This window comes from Cyprinus carpio, chromosome B19 (assembly GCF_018340385.1).
Source record: "Cyprinus carpio isolate SPL01 chromosome B19, ASM1834038v1, whole genome shotgun sequence".
In the NCBI taxonomy this organism is placed as follows: Eukaryota; Metazoa; Chordata; class Actinopteri; order Cypriniformes; family Cyprinidae; genus Cyprinus; species Cyprinus carpio.
In genome coordinates, this window is record NC_056615.1 from 17731110 (window position 1) to 17750943 (window position 19834).

The following is a 19834-nucleotide window of genomic DNA, read 5'->3' on the forward strand; positions in this document are numbered from 1 at the left end:
GGTAAAAAAAAAAAAAAAAAAAAAAGATTGGCTCTTAAATATGTACAGCCAGTAAATAAGAAACATTCCTTATTGAAATCTCTTTGTAAATCCAATTTGGAATTCACTCATTTCATTTGAACTGGAAAATAACTCTTTTTTTTTTTGTAGTTTAGTAAGCAAAAATTATTTTTTTTTTATTCAAAAACATCACCAATACAACAACAAAACAAAATCCTTTTTGCCTCACTCTCATTCTTGTCTAAGAAATTTACATCAGAAGTTACTAATCCAGATAGTTATATCAATATTAATTTTCATATTTGCTCTTAATATTTTATTATTGGCCATAAATAACAATTAATGCTAACATTCTTTTATTGATGCAAGAAAATGCATAAACAGCCAAGAGTTTAAAATTAAAATACCATTGATTTTTTTTTTTATATATATATATATATATACTACATAAAAGTTAAGTTTTTGTAGAAAAAAAAAAATTATATATATAATTTTTTTTTTACAAAAACGTAACTTTTATGTAGCAAATCCTGTGTTGAAAACAAGGCAGTAATGGCTCGTTAGAAGTTTAAGGTGGTGCATTCTCAGGCTCGGACCTCCAGACTTCATGGCAGCCCCTGCTATTCTCCATCATCAACATCCTCTCAAGCTCCGGTGCCCCACATGCAAACAATATAAATATATATAAACTATGAGAATACTTTTTGTGTGCAAAGAAAACAAAAATGGCACTATAGGATGAAGCGGAGGAGATGAATAAAGTGGTTATTTTTGTTTTCTTGCACAAAAAGTATTTTCGTAGCTTCGTAAAATTACAGTTGAACCACTGATGTCACATGGATTATTTTAACTGTGTCTTCGCTATGATCGTGTAAAGATCATTGCTGTCTATGGGAGGGTCAGAGAGCTCTCGGAATTCATCAAAAATATCTTAATTTGTGTTCCGAAGATGAACGAAGGTCTTACAGGTTAGTAATTACTGACAGAATTTCATTTCTGGGTGAACTATCCCTTTAATATTGTAAAAGTTAATATTGAGGTACTTCATATTTAGACACAATATTGCTTGTTTTAGTCTATTAAATGGCTCCAAGGTCCATAAGTATAATGATTTATATATGAAGTTTTAAAAAATCTTTTTAATCTTAAAATAGTTGATGAACATTAACAGGTGTGTTTGATTAAGGAGACAAAACCTGCAGTGTTGGGGGGCCTCCAGGAACGTGGTTGGAAACCACTGTGTTATGTGACTGTGGCTCTTCCGGGGGAAACAGGTCACTGAGCTTGTGAGAAGTGGAGGTGTTCGGTGTTTCAGTTGATTAATATAGATAACGACTTCTTTAAACAGGCAAATAACAACCCACCTAATGCCTATTTTGCTTAGTCATTTATAATCTGATAATATTCCTGCACACACTCTCTTTGTTATCTATACCTGTTACAAGTATTTGCATGGGAAACTAAACCACTGTCTTAAAGTGCTCAAAGTAGCATGAAAATAATTTCTTACTTCCAGTTAAATATGTCAAGCTAAATGTGAATGTTAGGCCATTAATATCAGCTTGTTTGAATAAAAATTGTGCATCCATACATACCAGCCACTTGATGTCAGTATTGCTTTAGCATCAGCTGAAGGAAATATAATAAGCAACTTCCTGAGAGCTATAAAAATATGCAGTTACAATAATACTATGCAAAGACTGCTTCTTGATTCTTTCAACTTGAACTGAGTTAAACCTATTTTAACTGTTTCTGTTGATCCCAAACCTAAAGCTAACGTGACGGACATCACTAAATCAGACGTGACCATTTCTTGCAAGATCAATATTGATTCAATAGCTTTGCAAGATATGTGTTCAAAACCGTGCTGACGTTTGGGATCATTCATTGTTATTTTGTAAACAGGAATCGGCCTGTTTCTTTTCCACAGTGAATTGAGAATAACAACTTTTCATCATCATAATTGAATTTAGAGCAGCTGAATGCTTTGAAACGAGGTTGTCCTTCTGAGAGACCATCTGTGCTTAATTCTCCAAAGCACTTGGATAGATTTTTTTGCAAGCTGTCTGTCAGTGTACAGTTTTATGTACAAAATACTGTTGTGGAAAAGGATCAAATGTGATTATTTTAATATCTCTGACAAAAAGACATCTCTGCCAGCACATCTCTACAGTTTTGACAATCATTTTAGCAGTTTTGGGATTTCACTGCATTGTCAAAGATGCTAAATTAACAGTTGTGCCAGTCAAGAACATGAAAATCACATAGTATACAAAATATGCTAATATTACATACACATGTTCAGATTCACACTGACAGATTGAAAATACATTACACTATTCAAGGGCTGAAATAATAAAAAGGAATAATTGCATGTGATAAAGCTTTGTGATAAGACTTTGACAATGACATATACTAGTCAACCCTTTACTTTGGATAAATAAAATGACACACAAATGCAATCAAACAAACTAGAAGTGCTTTCTGACCCTCTGTGTAAGAAAATAAATCAAGTAGCAAAGACAGGAAGCATATTGATTTGGCAGAAGCTCCAGATGTGTAATTCGGCAAAAATACAGAAAGCGTAATTGAGTCTGTTCTTCATGGCATTATCTGACTGGGTCAATTTGCACTCTGCCTGATCAGGTCTGCGCTCAGGGTGGATGAGACTCCAGCCATGCCTTCCACACTGCCACTAAGACCAGCTCAAGTGTGCGTAATGTATAGAGAACCACGGTCTATAAATTACATTCGACTTAACAAGTTGGTAGGGGAGTTGCCTTCATAAACCTCACAGAGTAACAGCAAAATTGCAGCTGTTTAGCAGCAAGTACAATTTTGGCTCCTAACACTTCTTTTCTGAAAAATCCTCTGATTGGGATTCAAATAGAAGTCTTCAATATTATTACTCAACTTAATTATAAATTAACCAGTGACTTAATTTACAGCTTGCCCTTATCTAAAAATGGCTTGGTTAATAGCACTTTATCTTAGAACTAACGAAAGAAAAGACTTATCGTCTGTTTCTTGGAACATACACCTGTCATTTTTTTCTCCTTAAGGACAGGTTGCCCCATCGTTTGTCTGTGCCCACTCTTTACGTTCTAGTGCCTCAGGCTGGATAGATCTGCTTCATGCCTAGCTTCACTTATTTCCTCAGTTTCTTTTTTTTTTTTACTCAATGTATCTATGACTTTGCACCTGGCAAACATTTGTTTTGTTGCATTGAATATTTTTGTGATTACTGATTGAAATGTCACCAAGGTTATCTAGCTGGCTGACACAGACAAGAGGTTTTGTTAATGTGAGAATCACTTGTGATAATCTTGGACGCAGAAAGTTATGGATTAAAAAAAAAAACATACAAATTTACAAATTATTTGGCATTAATTGCTTAGTTTTTGTATTTAATATATTCTAGATTTATAAATGTATTTAAAAAATGTAATTTTGTAATATATTTTACAAATATATTTCTATGTTTTAAAATGTTGCTAAAAAAAATTAACGATTTTTATGACTCACTGGCCATCAGTTAAAACCATAAATTCCTGCTATAGCATAAATCTAACAAAATGGATCTGCATGTTCACATGGAATTGTCCAACAAGTTGTTTAGCAGAGAGGAACGTGATTTAGTGAGAGGAAAAATCTGGAAGTGCATTTAAGAAGAGAATGAGAGAACAGGAAATAAACCTCAGCTCCTCGAAAAAGCTCGACTTCAATTCAACGACAAGGTCGATATGGAGGAATCTGCTTTGCAAATGTGTCCCAGCAGGTCTTGACTGTGGTGTTGAACCCCACGGCAGTAACATAAACTGAGGAAAACAGCCTCAGGGTTGAAAATAATTCCTGTAGAGATCAGCGCGTTCCCAACTCTCTGCCCCACCAGTCACAGAAGCCACGCAGAGCAGGTGCACAGGCACTGGGGCTCTTTTCGCTTGTTTAACTTTTGTGACACTCTTCTCCACAGCTGTAACTCTTGGTGTCACTTCAGTAATGTGTGTGAATCTATGAGTATGTCAAGTCCTTCAAATGCTCCTGTAGGGAGCTTCAAATTTAACTGCTGGCAGAGGAATGTCACAGGCACTGAGGTAAGCAGTTCTTTATACTATATATAGTCAAATAAATGAAATGGTTATCAGAAGGGAGATTGTTACCAATACAGCCCAGTAACTTTGTGTGTTTCGCAGAGCTCTTCAACCTGGGATGTTGTCTTTTAAATCCCAAGTAAAACTCAACTTCTAAAACATGGATATTAATCTAAACCAAGCACTGTGTAGACATAAGTATTTACTATGTAACAGCAAAAATCAATCACAAACTCAACAGTGCTTGCTAACTAACTCTAAGCTAACTAAACTATCTCTATCTCCCATTTCAACCAAATATTCCAAATAATATTGATAAATACATTTCTAAACTTTCTCTTTCAGATTGTTCAATAAGTGCTGGAGTGATGGTGCAGTTCCACTGATAAGGCTTCAGTTTCTCCCCAACAATCACCTTGACAATGTCATACAAACACAGGAACACCACGTCCAGATAAGCACAGTCTGCTTAAAAAAAAACACTTCTACTGTGAATCACATCTGTTGTCCATCAGTTTTAGCCCTTAGTGTCTGTGAAAGAATGTCTTGGATAAACGCAGGACCAAAGACATCAAATATTTACAAAGAGCGACATTAAAATTGCATAAGCTTAAACAACCATATGTCTCTCTCGTACTCCTCGGCGTGAAATCCTCACAAGGATATTTTCTCAGATTTACGATGTGGGCAGTATTTGCTGTTTTCTCTCCTGTCTCATCCCCTGTGCCTTCACAGAAATCAGCGCTGATTTATATCAAACTCATTCAGAACCCTTTGAAATACTTCAGCAATATGCTACGACTTCAACAATGACAGCTGTAATCAACAGTTTGCTGCAAAGGGAGGAACGTTTTTGGCTTCTAATGCAAAATGAATATTCACTGAATATAATAGCAATCACCAGTATATTGAATTATAAACATAATTCCTTACAGGTGCGGCATCCACATTTCCTTTAATTGCTCCACTGTTTAAATTAGCCAACAATGGAGCCGTATGTGAAGGGGTGACGCTTGTAACATTTGAAATGCAAATACTGGCCTCTCTCAGGCTTCGACAGAAGTTCTGAATGAAGACCCTAATTAAAGCCTGAGGGACACATGGCAAAACCAATCTCTCCCTGTGACACGTCAGACACGAGAATGATGAATAAATTACCATGAGAAGATGAAAAAAGGGTTCATTTCTCAAAAGTTGAAAAATCTGCACTTGTTTGGGGCCAGATAACAAAAAGACTACAGTCCTTTGATGTACAAGAACGCTTGTTTTTGAGAACTGGATACACTGTAGCAATAGATTTGATTACCATTCTAATTTGGAATTTTGGGCAGTTTGCGATGACATAATGACAGGTTTTCCCACTCTGGTAAACAATATTAATGGTGAGCGAGTGTTAATATATTATTATAGATGTTAAAAGATGTTAATGGACCATATGCAGAGCCACACCCTCATATAGATCATGTGTTCTCTCCTCTAACCAAGATCTATTCCATTTCCTCTCGTCTGCTCTTAAATGGTGGGAAAGAGGGCTGAGAGGTCCACAGCATGAATGTGAGAGCTGATGTCTCAAAAGCCCGTAGTAATTAGCCTTTTTCTACACTTACATCAAGAATCCACTGAGAAGACAGTCACTGTCTGTCAGCCTCCTACGCACTAATATTCCAATATTCACCACAGAAATAACCATTATTAATGTTTCAAAGTTCACTCTTCAACTTCTCAAGGCTTCACCCTGTGAAGTCTTTGCTCTTGTGGGCTCATTTCTATAGCTGCCCTGAGATGAAGTTTCACAAGTGGAACAGTAAAAGGAGGGTCTAAACATGTCAAGTTGATGCAAGTTAAAAGAGCAAATAGCAAACTTTTATCTATCGCTGTCTCTTTCTATCATTCTCTCCTCTTTGTGTAGCAGCGGTATCTTAGATGTCTTTGTTTAGGGTACAAAGTCAAATCTTGAGCAAAGTTGAAAGACAGAATGTGGGCGATACTGCCTTTCGAAATTTTGGACCAAACTATAGTAAGTACAACAGAGAAACGCTCAATATTTCAGACATCCATCCATCCATATAGCCATCATTTCTTCTTTCCTTCCATCCTTCCATGATTTATCTCTCTATATAAGTGCCTAGAGAATGAATACATAACATGATGTAATCATACTGCTAAACTCAAATTGGCCAGAGAAAAACTCGCTCAGCACTTGTTGTAGGCATATATCATACTTGTAAAGGTATTTCAACCGTAAGCTTTCTTTTGTTACAGTCATTTACATAAGTACTAGTGAAAGTAAAAAAAAGTGTTAAAATAAACACTGAAAAGAAAACATAACCTTTAATACAAAATTTGACAATGTGTTTTATTCAAGTCAAATATATTTTGTGTAAACTATACATTTTACTGTAGTTACTCTGTTATTCCCGCAAGTCACCAGTCATTCATTTATTCTGTTTTACGGGAGACATGGATGAATTTTTATGTAAATCTGACAGACTCCCTGACTGTGTTCATCCATGGCTCATCCTGACTTAACAATCAACTAATGTGATCATTATACAGCTATTTAAAAGACAAAATACATTAGAATTCCGAAATCCGATATTTCAAACTATGAACCAATTTTTTTATTTTTTTTTACATTTTGAATGAAAAGAAAGCAGCATTGTGCTGCTTCATGATTTATTTTTTCTTAAAAGTTTAAAATAAGCAGTTTAACTTAACTACAGCTTAACTAACAGTTGCTGCAAAATGCCAACATGTTTTGCAAAAATTCAGCAATTAATAGGCTTTATTGACATCACTATGAATAAAATTCAACATTCAAGTGCATTGCTTAGGAACCTAAAGAAATAGATGAGCAAACTTTGTAGCCAAGAAAGTTTGTCAATGAAAAAAAAAAAACCTGGAAATATAATTGGAGAAATAATTGTGACAACCAGCCCCAGTCATATATGTCAGATTGATGACCCCAAACAGCTGCTCATTGCTGTATAATGAAGTATTTGTTTTGTTATTTTTCAAAGTAACTTTAATCTTACAGACAGAACAACAGGGTGCTCTCACATCTATAAAATGTCACCATGCACTCATCCATGTGTTCATGCATTTCTTCCTGTGTCCTGTGTGCTTAATGATTATTCAGTTAATCCACCTTCTGTGCATTACAGGTGATTAATGACTAACAAATATGTCACATGTTGACTTTACCTGATAGGTCTGAGTCTTTATGCCATCATGACAACAACATCTTGAACCCCCAATCGATACTGTTCTGTGACAAAAGCCCCGGGAGTTCATCCACCGAGCCAATCAGACTCATGCACTCCGCGTCTGATAACTTAATATGAGTCAATCTGGCACCGCTTATAGATTAGTCCATTTCTACATTTGCTTTTATGATCATTAATCTAATTTGTAGATAAAGAAAGGGCGGATAGGAGATAGTGATGATGGAAAAGAGGACATTCCTCTGAAAATGCTGAGAGATGGAAAGATCTCCAGGCATGGCTTAATTAAATACGTGTGGTGAGGGTACAGGTGCACATTAAGAAGGCAAGAGACAAGCCATCTGCTGCTACTGCAAGACATGCCAGGGATGAAATATTCATAAGCCCACAAAACACACACATACAAACACTCATGCACTTTAATATGGGCAGACACTGGCTGACAGCCTCACATGCACTTACACACTTGTATAAGCACAATAGAGTGTATACATATGCATATGCATATGTAAGTCACTCGCACACACTCACATTTTACAAAGCCTCAAACCAATTGGTGTCCTGGGCAAAGGATTATATGCACTTCAGCATAAGTCCCCGCTGTGGCCAGAGCTTTATCTCATTTACATTTTAGGCAACAGCCAAGAATATGTGCCTCATTTTGGGGGAGTCGTGGCCTAATGGTTAGAGAGTCGGACTCCCAATCGAAGGGTTGTGAGTTCGAGTCTCGGGCCGGCAGGAATTGTGGGTGGGGGGAGTGCATGTACAGTTCTCTCTCAACCTTCAATACCACGACTTAGGTGCCCTTGAGCAAGGCATCGAACCCCCAACTGCTCCCCGGGAGCCGCAGCATAAAATGGCTGCCCACTGCTCCGGGTGTGTGTCCACAGTGTGTGTGTCTGTTCACTGCTCTGTGTGTGTGCACTTCGGATGGGTTAAATGCAGAGCACTAATTCTGAGTATGGGTCACCATACTTGGCTGAATGTCACGTCACTTTTCACTCATTTTAGCCTCTTTCAATTACACTCCGGTTGTGACATCAAAAAGTTGAACCCCTCATTCACAAGTGACTGAATCTACACCTCAAAGGAATTCAGACTGAAAACCTTGATAAAACCTGAACTCGTATAGCCCGGAAAACAATAATAACCTTATTGGCTGAATCCTATACCTGAATATCGGTTAAATGTTTGACTGACAGTTCTTTAGATTTGTCTAATGAAAAATTAAAATGAAAAAAAAAAAAAAATCTAATAATTTAGAACTAATCCTGAAGGATCCTAATAGGATTCTTCTCATGATGTCAAAGTAACACAATACAAAAAAAAAAAAAAAAAAAACTTTTAGAAGACAGTTTGATAAAAATCTCATTAGGAATCCTAATCACATTACATTTTTTTTTTATTGTTGCCCCAATAAAAGAAATACAGAAACTTCTGGAAGCCATCATGACTTGTGCCTTCTGTCCATCTGATTACACAGTCATCCACTACATAAACACAATTCCCCAAGGGATAACACACTTTCCAATTGACTTTTGTCCCAACCACAAACTTCCACCCTGGTGAGAGCACCATTAGAGGATCCAAACAAGCAGATCCTAGTCTTGAGGAAAGTACCTCATGTAATTAGAGACAGAGACATCTGAAAACAAGCTTTAAGAGGCATTCAACTACATTATACACTGTATTTTTTTATTTTTTGCTGTAGATAAAGATTATTGGAGTGTGTTTTACAAGAAAATTTCAGTCATGAAGATTCTTTTGTTTTGATTCGATTGTAATTATTTGTGAAATATACTAGCAATTTCTGAGAGAAATTTATTTTTACATCATTTGTTTTTCAAACTGGAGTGGATTTAAAAGTATATAATATTTTAATTTGAATACAAATTCGATACTATTAGTTTTTTTTTTTTCATGTAAATTTTTTTCATTAACTAGAGCAAGTGTCCATAGCATTCGTTCCTTCTTTGAGCTGATTTGATATTTGTTACAGTATCTTGATGCACTTTATGCAGTGCAGGATTTACCTGAACTGTCAAAATGATTTATAAAAGTTTCTCTGTCTTTTTGTGCTTTTGTTTTTGATCTAAGAAAGGCTCAACACCTTATTTATTCAGAAGTATCACAGGAAGTTATAACGAACAGACATGTGTCTGGGGGGATTTGAAAATTAGATTTTGAATGTGACTCATTCCAGCAGCAGGAAGAGATTGTTCCCAGCAAAACAAAATGTCACATGATTCCATCATTCCAGAGCAGGCTTGGATTTTCTATATCAGACAGCATGTATTGATTTCAGTAAGGGCATCTGAAACACTCAAAATTATCTTCAAAGTCGTCCTTGTTGATTACACATTCCCTTGATTGCTTTTTTTGTTTTTTTTGTTTTTTGGTTAAGGTGCGCATGCACACAGATGGTGACTTTGAAGATGCTGCATGGGTGTAGGGCTCTTTACACTCCGTTTATAATTATAAGTTTGTTGCTGAGAGATTGGTGCTTAGGTGTGACAGCAGCTGGCAGATCCTTAAAGTCTGACTAATAAAACTTACAAACAGTCTCTGTAAAATATATGACACATTTGGAATGGCATACTGTCTGTAAGTTCTCGCAACAAACTCGTCATCACTAACTTCTTTACCCCACTACTGAATCTTCAACTTCACAGCAAAAAAAAAAAAAAAAAATCAAAACTTATGCAAAAGTTGTGAATTCACATTCTCTTTCTTGCTTGTCATAAAATAAAAAGCCTGTGTTTCGTGAAATAATGGCAAGAAACGTCTATTGAGTTGTCCGCAAGGGCTGCACAAGTAAACAGAAATACAACGCTATCAGTGGAGTGCAAATCATGAAAACAGGATTATTTTCAGTGACTCATAAACATTCAGCATGACTTGTGTAATCTAATTTATGAACAAATGACTCTCATGAACTGATTCTTTTTAGTGAATCAAAAACAGTCTGATTCCCAAACGAACAAGCCTGTTCTTTTAATTTATTGGTAGTTTGAATCACTCTGATGAATGCTTCACTGAACTGAATCAAAATCTGATTTACTTAATGAACTACAAGTTATCTGTATTATTACTGCCTAATTATCTATACATTAATGTGATAATTTACATATATTACGTATATTATTTAAACAAACACTTTTATTTTGAATGTGATTAATTATTTGACAGCACTAGTGTCTATTTATGATACTTTTTAACTTAGAAAAAAATAGGGCTACATCCTGAAATCACAAGACAAGAAGTGTCATATTACTAAACATGACAGAATCAGCAACAGCAACATAAATGAAACTGGCAAACAGCCCAGTGCATGCTGGGAAATGGCTACACCATAATAATTTTTTTTTCAGTGTAGGTCTATTTGAACTCAAAAAATGCATTAAACCAACTCACCTGCTGTGCTTGTTGGTTTCGACGTCAAACATCTGAGAGAAATGTTAGAAAAAAGCTGCTATGAGATGCATTTCTTGTGTTCCTGCAAACCAAACATGTTTACCCATACCAATCAGCTTACCTTCAGCACTTTCCAGGAAAAGATAAGACAAGGCAAGGCAAGTTTATTTCGTACATAATGGTAATTCAAAGTGCTTTACATTAAAGAAAGTAAAATAATCATGAAGAAAAATAATTAAAAAAACTTTAAAAATGATTTAAAATTTGACTTATTTAAAATAAATTTAAAACAGTTAAAATAGAAAATGATTTTACATAAAATACAGTCCTAAATGTAACTGGAAGCCAGTGTAAGGACCTGATAACTGGTGTGATATTCTCAGATTTTCTGGTTCTAGTCAGAATCCTGGCAGCAGCGTTCTGGATGAGCTGCAGCTGTCTAATGGTCTTCTTGGGAAGGCCGGTGAGGAGACCATTACAATAGTCCACCCTGCTGGTTATAAAGGCATAAACAAATTTCTCTAAGTCTTGACTGGAAACAAAACATCTAATTCTTGCAATGTTTTTTAGATGATAGTATGCTAATTTAGTTACTGCTTTGACATGACTACTGAAACTTAGGTCTGTCTCCAGAATCAAACCAAGATTCTTGACTTGATTTTTAGTTGTTTGACCCCTAGAATCAAGGTATGAATTCACCTTGAAAACTTCATCTTTGTTTCCAAATGCAATGACTTCAGTTTTTTCATTGTTTAACTGAAGAAAGTTCTGGCACATCCAACTATTAATTTCATCAATACATTTGCAGAGGGAGTCAATGGGGCTGTAGTCATTTGGCGATAAATCTTACTAAATCTGAGCATAAACAGCATAAACAAAAACATTGTTCTACCCCACAATTCAACAAACATTGAGCAAATACACACGTCACAAGAGTGGTGCAAGAATTGAGCCTTGTGTGACTCCGCATGTCATGGATGTCCACTTAGACTTATGCTCTCCTAGACTCACATAATAGCCTCTCCCTTCTAAGTATGACCTGAACCATTTGAGTACCATCCCAGAAAGCCCGACCCAGTTTTCCAGTCTCTCTAGTAGTATGTTATGATCGACAGTGTCAAACGCAGCACTGAGATCTAGTAATACCAGCACTGATATTTTTTTATTACCAGCACTGTCTTTATAGATGCTATAGTGAATTTCAAGTTTCGTCTTCCGCCACATCCGCTCAGCTTTTCTGCATTGTCTTTTTATAGTCTGAACTGCTGTTGATCTTCTCCAAACTGATTTCTGTCTGTTTGTTTTCTTACTGACTATTATTGGAGCAATATCATCAATAACATTCTTAACTTTTGAGTTAAAGGAATCAAGGAAAAGATCCACAGAGTCTGCAGACATGCTTGGTGTTAAAGATATAGCCTCCATAAATAGCACACTAGTGTTCTCGTTTATGCATCTCCTTCTGACAGAGACAGATCTAGATTCAGTGGTAGCAGAGATCAATATATCAAAGAAAATACAGAAGTGATTAGATAGTGCTATGTCCTTGTTTAGACCCCTACTGATGATTAAATCTAGAGTGTGTCCACCTTTGTGTGTGGGTCCATGCACATGCTGAATCAGGTCAAAAGTGTTTAGAACCGTTATCATTTCTTTTGTAGTTTTGTTTTCTGCATTATCTATGTGAATATTAAAATCCCCCGCAAAAGCAAAACAGTCAAACTCTGAGGAAATCATTGATAACATTTCTGTGACCTCTTCAACAAAGGCTGGAGAGTATTTTGGAGGCCTGTAAATAATGATAAACAGAATGCGTGGAGCACCTTTCAGCACAATTCCTAGATATTCAAAAGACAAGTACTGACCAAAAGACACTAGCTTGTATTGGCAGACATCTTTAAATAGAGCAGCTACACCTCCACCTCTCCTAACAGTCCTGCAGACACTCATAAAGGTAAAGTTAGGAGGGGCTGCTTCATTGAGGACTGTTGCACTGCAGCTGTCTTCTAGCCATGTTTCGTTTAGAAACATAAAATCCAGATTGTTTGTGGTTATAAAGATATTAATTAGAAATGGTTTATTTTTTAGTGAGCGAATGTTTAAAAATGCTAACTTGATGGCAGAGCTTTGTGTCTTTACATTAATCTTAGTTTGATGCATAATAGGCCGCAGATTAGATGATTTTTCCCCTTCGGCTTGAAAAGGCCTTGGACTTTCTATCACATGATAAAACTGAAATAGAGAAAGCTACAGGTACACTGGGTTCCCGCTTATTCTGTAAACATTTGTGACTGTTGCTGCTATTATAGCGGGGACCCGACACATATCACTGAGAGCTGCTATCAGTTGTTTTTAGTTCACCTACAGCAGATGGAGGGTTTGGGCCCTGGCGTTGTGGCAGTGGTCGGAGAGCTCTCACAGGAGCAGGGCCCACAGGCTTTGGTGGTTGGTGGGCCCGCCGTTTTTTTGTTGATATCTGCGGGCTTGCAGCGAATGAGTGAGAGAGTTTCGTCCCAGCATACACCGATTCCTCCATTTTCTGTGAGAAGCACAGAAGTGGAGATGCTGGAGAGAGGGATAATGTGTCCGGTGAGCGGGCTGTGTCTCTGGTCTCAGTCTTGTAGCTGTTTTGATACATGACAGTCTGTCTGTGAGGAGCTCTGTGGGCAGGGCTCAGCCGGGATAGTGTCCATCAGCAGTGCTTGTTGTGGCTGCATGGTGTTATCAGTGTCCTTGTGGGATATGCCAACCACTTGATGACTCGGACCTGGTGTGTGTGTGCTGAATGGATTGACACACTCTGCTGAAGGATGGCGGAGGGAGAAGTAGATATTTTCCTTAAGCACTTTAGCACCAAGTTTGTTTGGGTGGAGGCCATCCTGTTTAAACAGTTGTCTATGGCCCCAGAAAAGATTGAAGTTGTTGATGAAATTTACTCCTTTTATATTGCAAGATCTTTGTAGCCATGTGTTCAGCCCAAGCAACCGTGAAAACATATTTGTTCCCCTTGCTGGGAGTGGTCCACTGATGAACGACTGAACTTTGAGTCTTTGAAGTGTTTCAGAGAGTTCACTGAAGTCCTTCTTAAGGAGTTCTGACTGGTCTTTCCGAATATCATTCTTCCCCACATGGATGATGATTCGATTTGCAGTCTTGTGCTTCATCAGAATGTTCTGAAGTTCCTTGTTCACATCAGAGACCATTGCTTGGGGAAGGCAGCATGTTGTTGTATTTCTGCTACTAATGTTTTTGATAATAGAGTCACCCACTATCAGAGTCCTGGGCTCGGCTGCGCTCTGAGCTGAATGCCGCTGTCTGCTCAACCTTGAGCGCCTGTTAGTAGCGGTGTTAGCTGCTGGCTGATCTGATCCATGTTTAATCACATTTGGGGATTCCTCACCCGCATTCATTAATGCTTCAAATCTGTTCTCAAGATGTATAGGAGGTGGTAGAATACCAGTATTCACAAGCCTTGTTATAGTCAAATCTGGGGTAGAGGATGCTACGGCAGCAATACGAGAAACTCATGACAATCTGATGTCTCGTGTTCCTTTGGGTCTCGCTCCTTGTTTGTGCCATCGATTAATGTGGCGATCAGTTTCGGCTTGTTCCTCTACACTTGGTATAAACTGTTGAGATTCAGAAGATTCATGGGACTCACCGGCTGTATGCTGAGAGGGTCCATGACGACGGTCTGCTGAGTGTTCTGCCTGTTTTGGAAGTCCAGCAAGTAACTTTATTTCAAGAACCACAATCCTTTTTAGAAGCTTGCAGCAGTTCATGCAACAAGTAGATCCAACAGGAGTTATTTTTAGATAGACATGTGATCTTATGAAATAAAGACAATTATGTATGATGTTGATATATAATTGTATGATATTTATCAATGTCATACATTAGTAACAGGAGAGCAATGTTTTCAGTCATCTCAAATAATCAATTAATACACTTCCCTATACACAGGAGAGCCGTGTGTGATAATGGCAGTCATTCATAATCTACTAAGCACTGTCCTTGATAAAGCACACTATTCAAACACCAAGGGGCCAATTATCCTGAATAAGGATATATCACTTGTGTCAACAATGTACAATCAGTTTTGACATTGACATTTGTTTTGCTAGGTTGCCATTAATAATTGGAGCCTTTTACAGGAAATTATTAACTATGGAATGAGAGAGACAAGAGGTAGGAAAGCAGGAGGTTTTATTTTATGAGGTCTAGTCTATGCATGAAGAGGAAGATGTGAGTATATAGCTGCAATTCCCTATAAGTCTAAAAAACAATAAAGGTCCCAAATCAGACACAAGCTGATTGGGGAATGATGTAATTTAATAAATATTTTTTGGAGAATTGTTTCAGAGCAATGAAGTGCAAAATACTTCATGTTTGTACATTTCTACATTCATTGAGAGTAATGTACATTAAAATGCTCTCAGACATTTCAGGTTGGCATGGCAATTGTACTAGTTTCCCACAAACTCTTGAAATGTTTTTAGATATTAACTGACTGAGGCGTGTCATACATGCATATTGTTCTGATGTCAACTTCAGTTATAAACTGAAGACTGAAATACAATGAAACTCCATGAACCATCTGCCCATTCCTTGAGAAAACATCCTCATTTCATCTGTCTTGCTCTCTCTTCCCATTTTCCACCAGGAGCACCATCATTCTCTGCCACAAGGTTTTAGAAAACCTTTTTTTTTACCCATAACAATCATGCAACATTTTATTATTTTTTGGAAGATGAATTCAAAATCCTTTTGGCTTAAAATCACCGCCTGTGTTTCCTACCAACCCCCCTGTTTTAAAGGAATATCAGATCTCTCATGGAGCCCAGATTCATTCATAATTCAGCATATGCCTGTTGTATCCTCCTTGCGTATCTGACTCGCTCTCCCCTAAGAGAGCCCCTGGAATGAAGGATTACTGGGATGACATTCACACGAGGGATGGGGGTTTCCTTCAATCAGATCAATACGTCATAGAGAATGTATGTATTTCAGGGTATTTCTAAAGCTAAATATATATTTTTAATGAAGCTGGCAGACAGTGATTAATTGATCACCACAGAAATTGTAGAAATAACTCAATTTGTAAACTCTTTCAACTATACTATGCCTTTTATGCATTGTTTAACTTGTATTGAAAAGTCAAAAGTTTATGAACTAAGAGTCTCAGAATTTATCATTAGAATTTAGAGTCATTTATGTGGTAATCAAAGCACTCAGTCTCAGAGTGGGTCAAACTGCACTAAGAATTATTTATCGATTAAGAGCCTCACTAATTGATATTTATAAATAGAAGGATTCATCTCCGGTGAGACTGAATCCAGTGCGCTTAAAGTACAAGCTGAACTTCCTCACATGGCCCGACTCTACAGGGGATTTCCTGCCCTGAATCACAAATACAAAGCTACTGTAGCTAAGGAAATTCAGATTTTTAAAAATATGGATGATAATTAACAAGAGGAAAACAAAAAAAATCTGCAAATCTAAGAGCAGATTGAAGCAGAATAAATGAAGAGCTGGTAAAAGCCTTGTATACCTGTATTGTTTATAGACAGCTGAGGTAAATGAGTTTACTAACCTTGTGTTTCACTCTTGAGATCTCTGTTAGCTGCTTGTGGACAGATATTGGCATGAGAATGAGTCATGATTTGATCCACTTCACATCCTCCTCTGGAGTTTTCACTCAAGCGTTCCTTTTGTGTATACAGGCGCATCCCTTCATTATTACATCAAAAGCCTGATTAATTGAAAGCCCCTTGGAAACTCTAACACAATTGACTGTCATTTATTTTGTTAAAAACAAGCATCAGCCTCTGATTGTTGCCCAAATCCTACGCAAGCCCTTTAGCTGCCTGTCAGGTCAAACTTATTCAAGCTGGGGGGTAATTCATCATAATGACACCGCAATTGTGATTTAGGATTCAGCCCTATTCACTGATGGTAATGGGAAAAGTACAGCTCAGGAATTAAAGTCAATGTAGTATCCTGAAATTGCGCATACTATTACATGGATCTCCTGTCAGGAACTTGTATAGACATTTAACGCTGGTGGTTGGCAGGTTTAAACACATGATTGATTGACTCAAGAGCCAGAAGCATATTTATTTATCTTTATTAAATTGCTGCTCTTGTTTGTGTGTGTTTGTGTGTGTGTGTGTGTGTGTGTGTGTGTGTGTGTGTGTGTGTATTCACTCCCCAAATTCAAAGCTATTTCTTGGATCTCCAGATTAAAAAAAAAAAAAAAATTATACAGACTATTGTATCTCATTACTTTTGAGCCAAATATACTTATACTGTACATATGAAAGTTAATGTGAAAACTGCAGTGACAGGTAAAAACCTTACTGTATGGCAAGGTATTTTGCTTTGTTTTAGGTTTGTGTGATAATACAAAGTTTGTCAAAGCTTTGCCAGAATCCTCCAAAAAAAGGGCATGCATGAGACCGTGCAAGACTGTTTGGTTGCGCATATGCAAAATACTATTTGCTATATATGGCACCGTTTGATTTACGAAATGTATGTTATGCTTATAGTAAGTTTCATTAGCCAGAAGCTTCGATCAATATCATTGACTTCCTGCACCTTTTAAAGACGACTTAACACATCTTAACACCTCCTAGGATAATGGTTTTAATTAGATTCAGCCAACAACCTTACAATATAAAAATATACAGGCTGAGGAATAAAGAGAAAAATCTTTAAATAAATATTCAGACATTGCAGAGAAGGGAAAACCTGTAATGCCTTTTGTTTGGGTGGTGGAGCTCAGCATTATTAAATATTCATAGACTGATAGATAGGGATACTTTACAAATCCCCTATGGCAAACTCATGCAACATCTCAGCTGGCTAGGAAAACAAAGAGTCATTCTCATTGCAGAGATTTTGTCATTGTACTTAACTCAAAGAAACTAGCAAAAATTATGAATTTAACCATGGGGAGTTCATAAAAAAAGTCTGTAAAAGGCCAGTGAAGTTTAAACTGCCTTTACATGCTTTGAGATTAAAGGTGTCAGTGCTGTTTTTGATGTTTAAATGTTTTTTTGAGAGAGTTAAAAATGGGCAGTCAGTTTGATAATTGTCCATCTATCCTCTCGTTAACATGCTTTTTGCAATGCCGATGAAGAGGAGGGCAGGTGCCTCTTTCAGCACAACCCAGCTGGCTCTTCAGTCCTAATTCATCCTGCTTCAAGTGTTATTGGCCAAGCCCAAGCTAGAGGTAAATCACACAATAAAACACTGCAAAATAGGATGCCGTTTCTTATACAGCACCCTACACAAAGATAATTACAGTGGCATCATAGTAATGCTGGGGCGTTTTCCATTGGACCATTGTATATGGTTCTCTGCCTTGATCCTTTAGCTGTAGATGAAATGGTTAAATGTGACACTAGCAAAGCATAAATCAATGATTCAATTTCTGGAGATAATAGAAACGAATGCAATGTACATTTTCAAAGACTTGTGCTATACCTGTTAATGCTTTTCAGAAGTAGATGTTTTTGAGGGAGGGACTTTCCCATTCTACTGAGTATTTGATTGTACAATTGTAAATTAATTCTGAATGAATGAATTGATGCTAGAGTCATCAGTATTTTTGGTCCATTTACACTGAAAGGAAATAATGTAGATTTTAATTTTGTTAACTTTCAGCAATACACTAGCATATACAGGTGCATCTCAATAAATTAGAATGTTGAAGAAAAGTTCATTTCAGTAATTTAACTCGTGTATTACATAAATTCAATGCACACAGACTGAAGTAGTTTAAGTCTTTGGTTCTTTTAATTGTGATGATTTTGGCTTACATTTAACAAAAACCCACCAATTCACTATCTCAACAAATTAGAATATGGTGACAAACCAATCAGCTACTCAACTCAAAACACCTGCAAAGGTTTCCTGAGCCTTCAAAATGGTCTCTCAGTTTGGTTCACTAGGCTACACAATCATGGGAAAGACTGCTGATCTGACAGTTGTCCAGAAGACAATCATTGACACCCTTCACAAGGAGGGTAAGCACAAATGTTCATTGCCAAAGATGCTGGCTGTTCACAGAGTGCTGTATCCAAGCATGTTAACAGAAAGTTGAGTGTAAAGAAAAAGTGTGGAAGAAAAAGATGCACAACTAACTGAGAGAACCGCAGCCTTATGAGGATTGTCAAGCAAAATCAATTCAAGAATTTGAGTGAAACTTCACAAGGAATGGACTGAGGCTGGGGTCAAGGCATCAAGAGCCACCACACACAGACGTGTCAAGGAATTTGGCTACAGCTGTCGTATTCCTCTTGTTAAGCCACTCCTGAACCACAGACAACGTCAGAACCGTCTTACCTGTGCTAAGGAGAAGAAGAACTGGACTGTTGCCCAGTGGTCCAAATTCCTCTTTTCAGATGAGAGCAAGTTTTGTATTTCTTTTGGAAACCAAGGTCCTAGAGTCTGGAGGAAGGGTGAAGAAGCTCATAGCCCAAGTTGCTTGAAGTCCAGTGTTAAGTTCCCACAGTCTGTGATGATTTGGGGTGCAATGTCATCTGCTGGTGTTAGTCCATTGTGTTTTTTGAAAACCGAAGTCACTGCACCCGTTTACCAAGAAATTTTGGAGCACTTCAGGCTTCCTTCTGCTGACCAGCTTTTTGAAGATGCTCATTTCATTTTCCAGCAGGATTTGGCACCTGCCCACGCTGCCAAAAGCACCAAAAGTTAGTTAAATGACCATGGTGTTGGTGTGCTTGACTGGCCAGCAAACTCACCAGACCTGAACCCCATCAAGAATCTATGGGGTATTGTCAAGAGGAAAATGAGAAACAAGAGACCAAAAAATGAAGATGAGCTGAAGGCCACTGTCAAAGAAACCTGGGCTTCCATACCACCTCAGCAGTGCCACAAACTGATCACCTCCATGCCACGCCGAATTGAGGCAGTAATTAAAGCAAAAAGAGCCCCTACCAAGTATTGAGTACATGTACAGTAAATGAGCATACTTTACAGAAGGCCAACAATTCACTAAAAATTTTTTTCATTGGTCTTATGAAGCATTCTAATTTGCTGAGATAGTGAATTAGTGGGTTTTTGTTAAACGTGAGCCAAAAT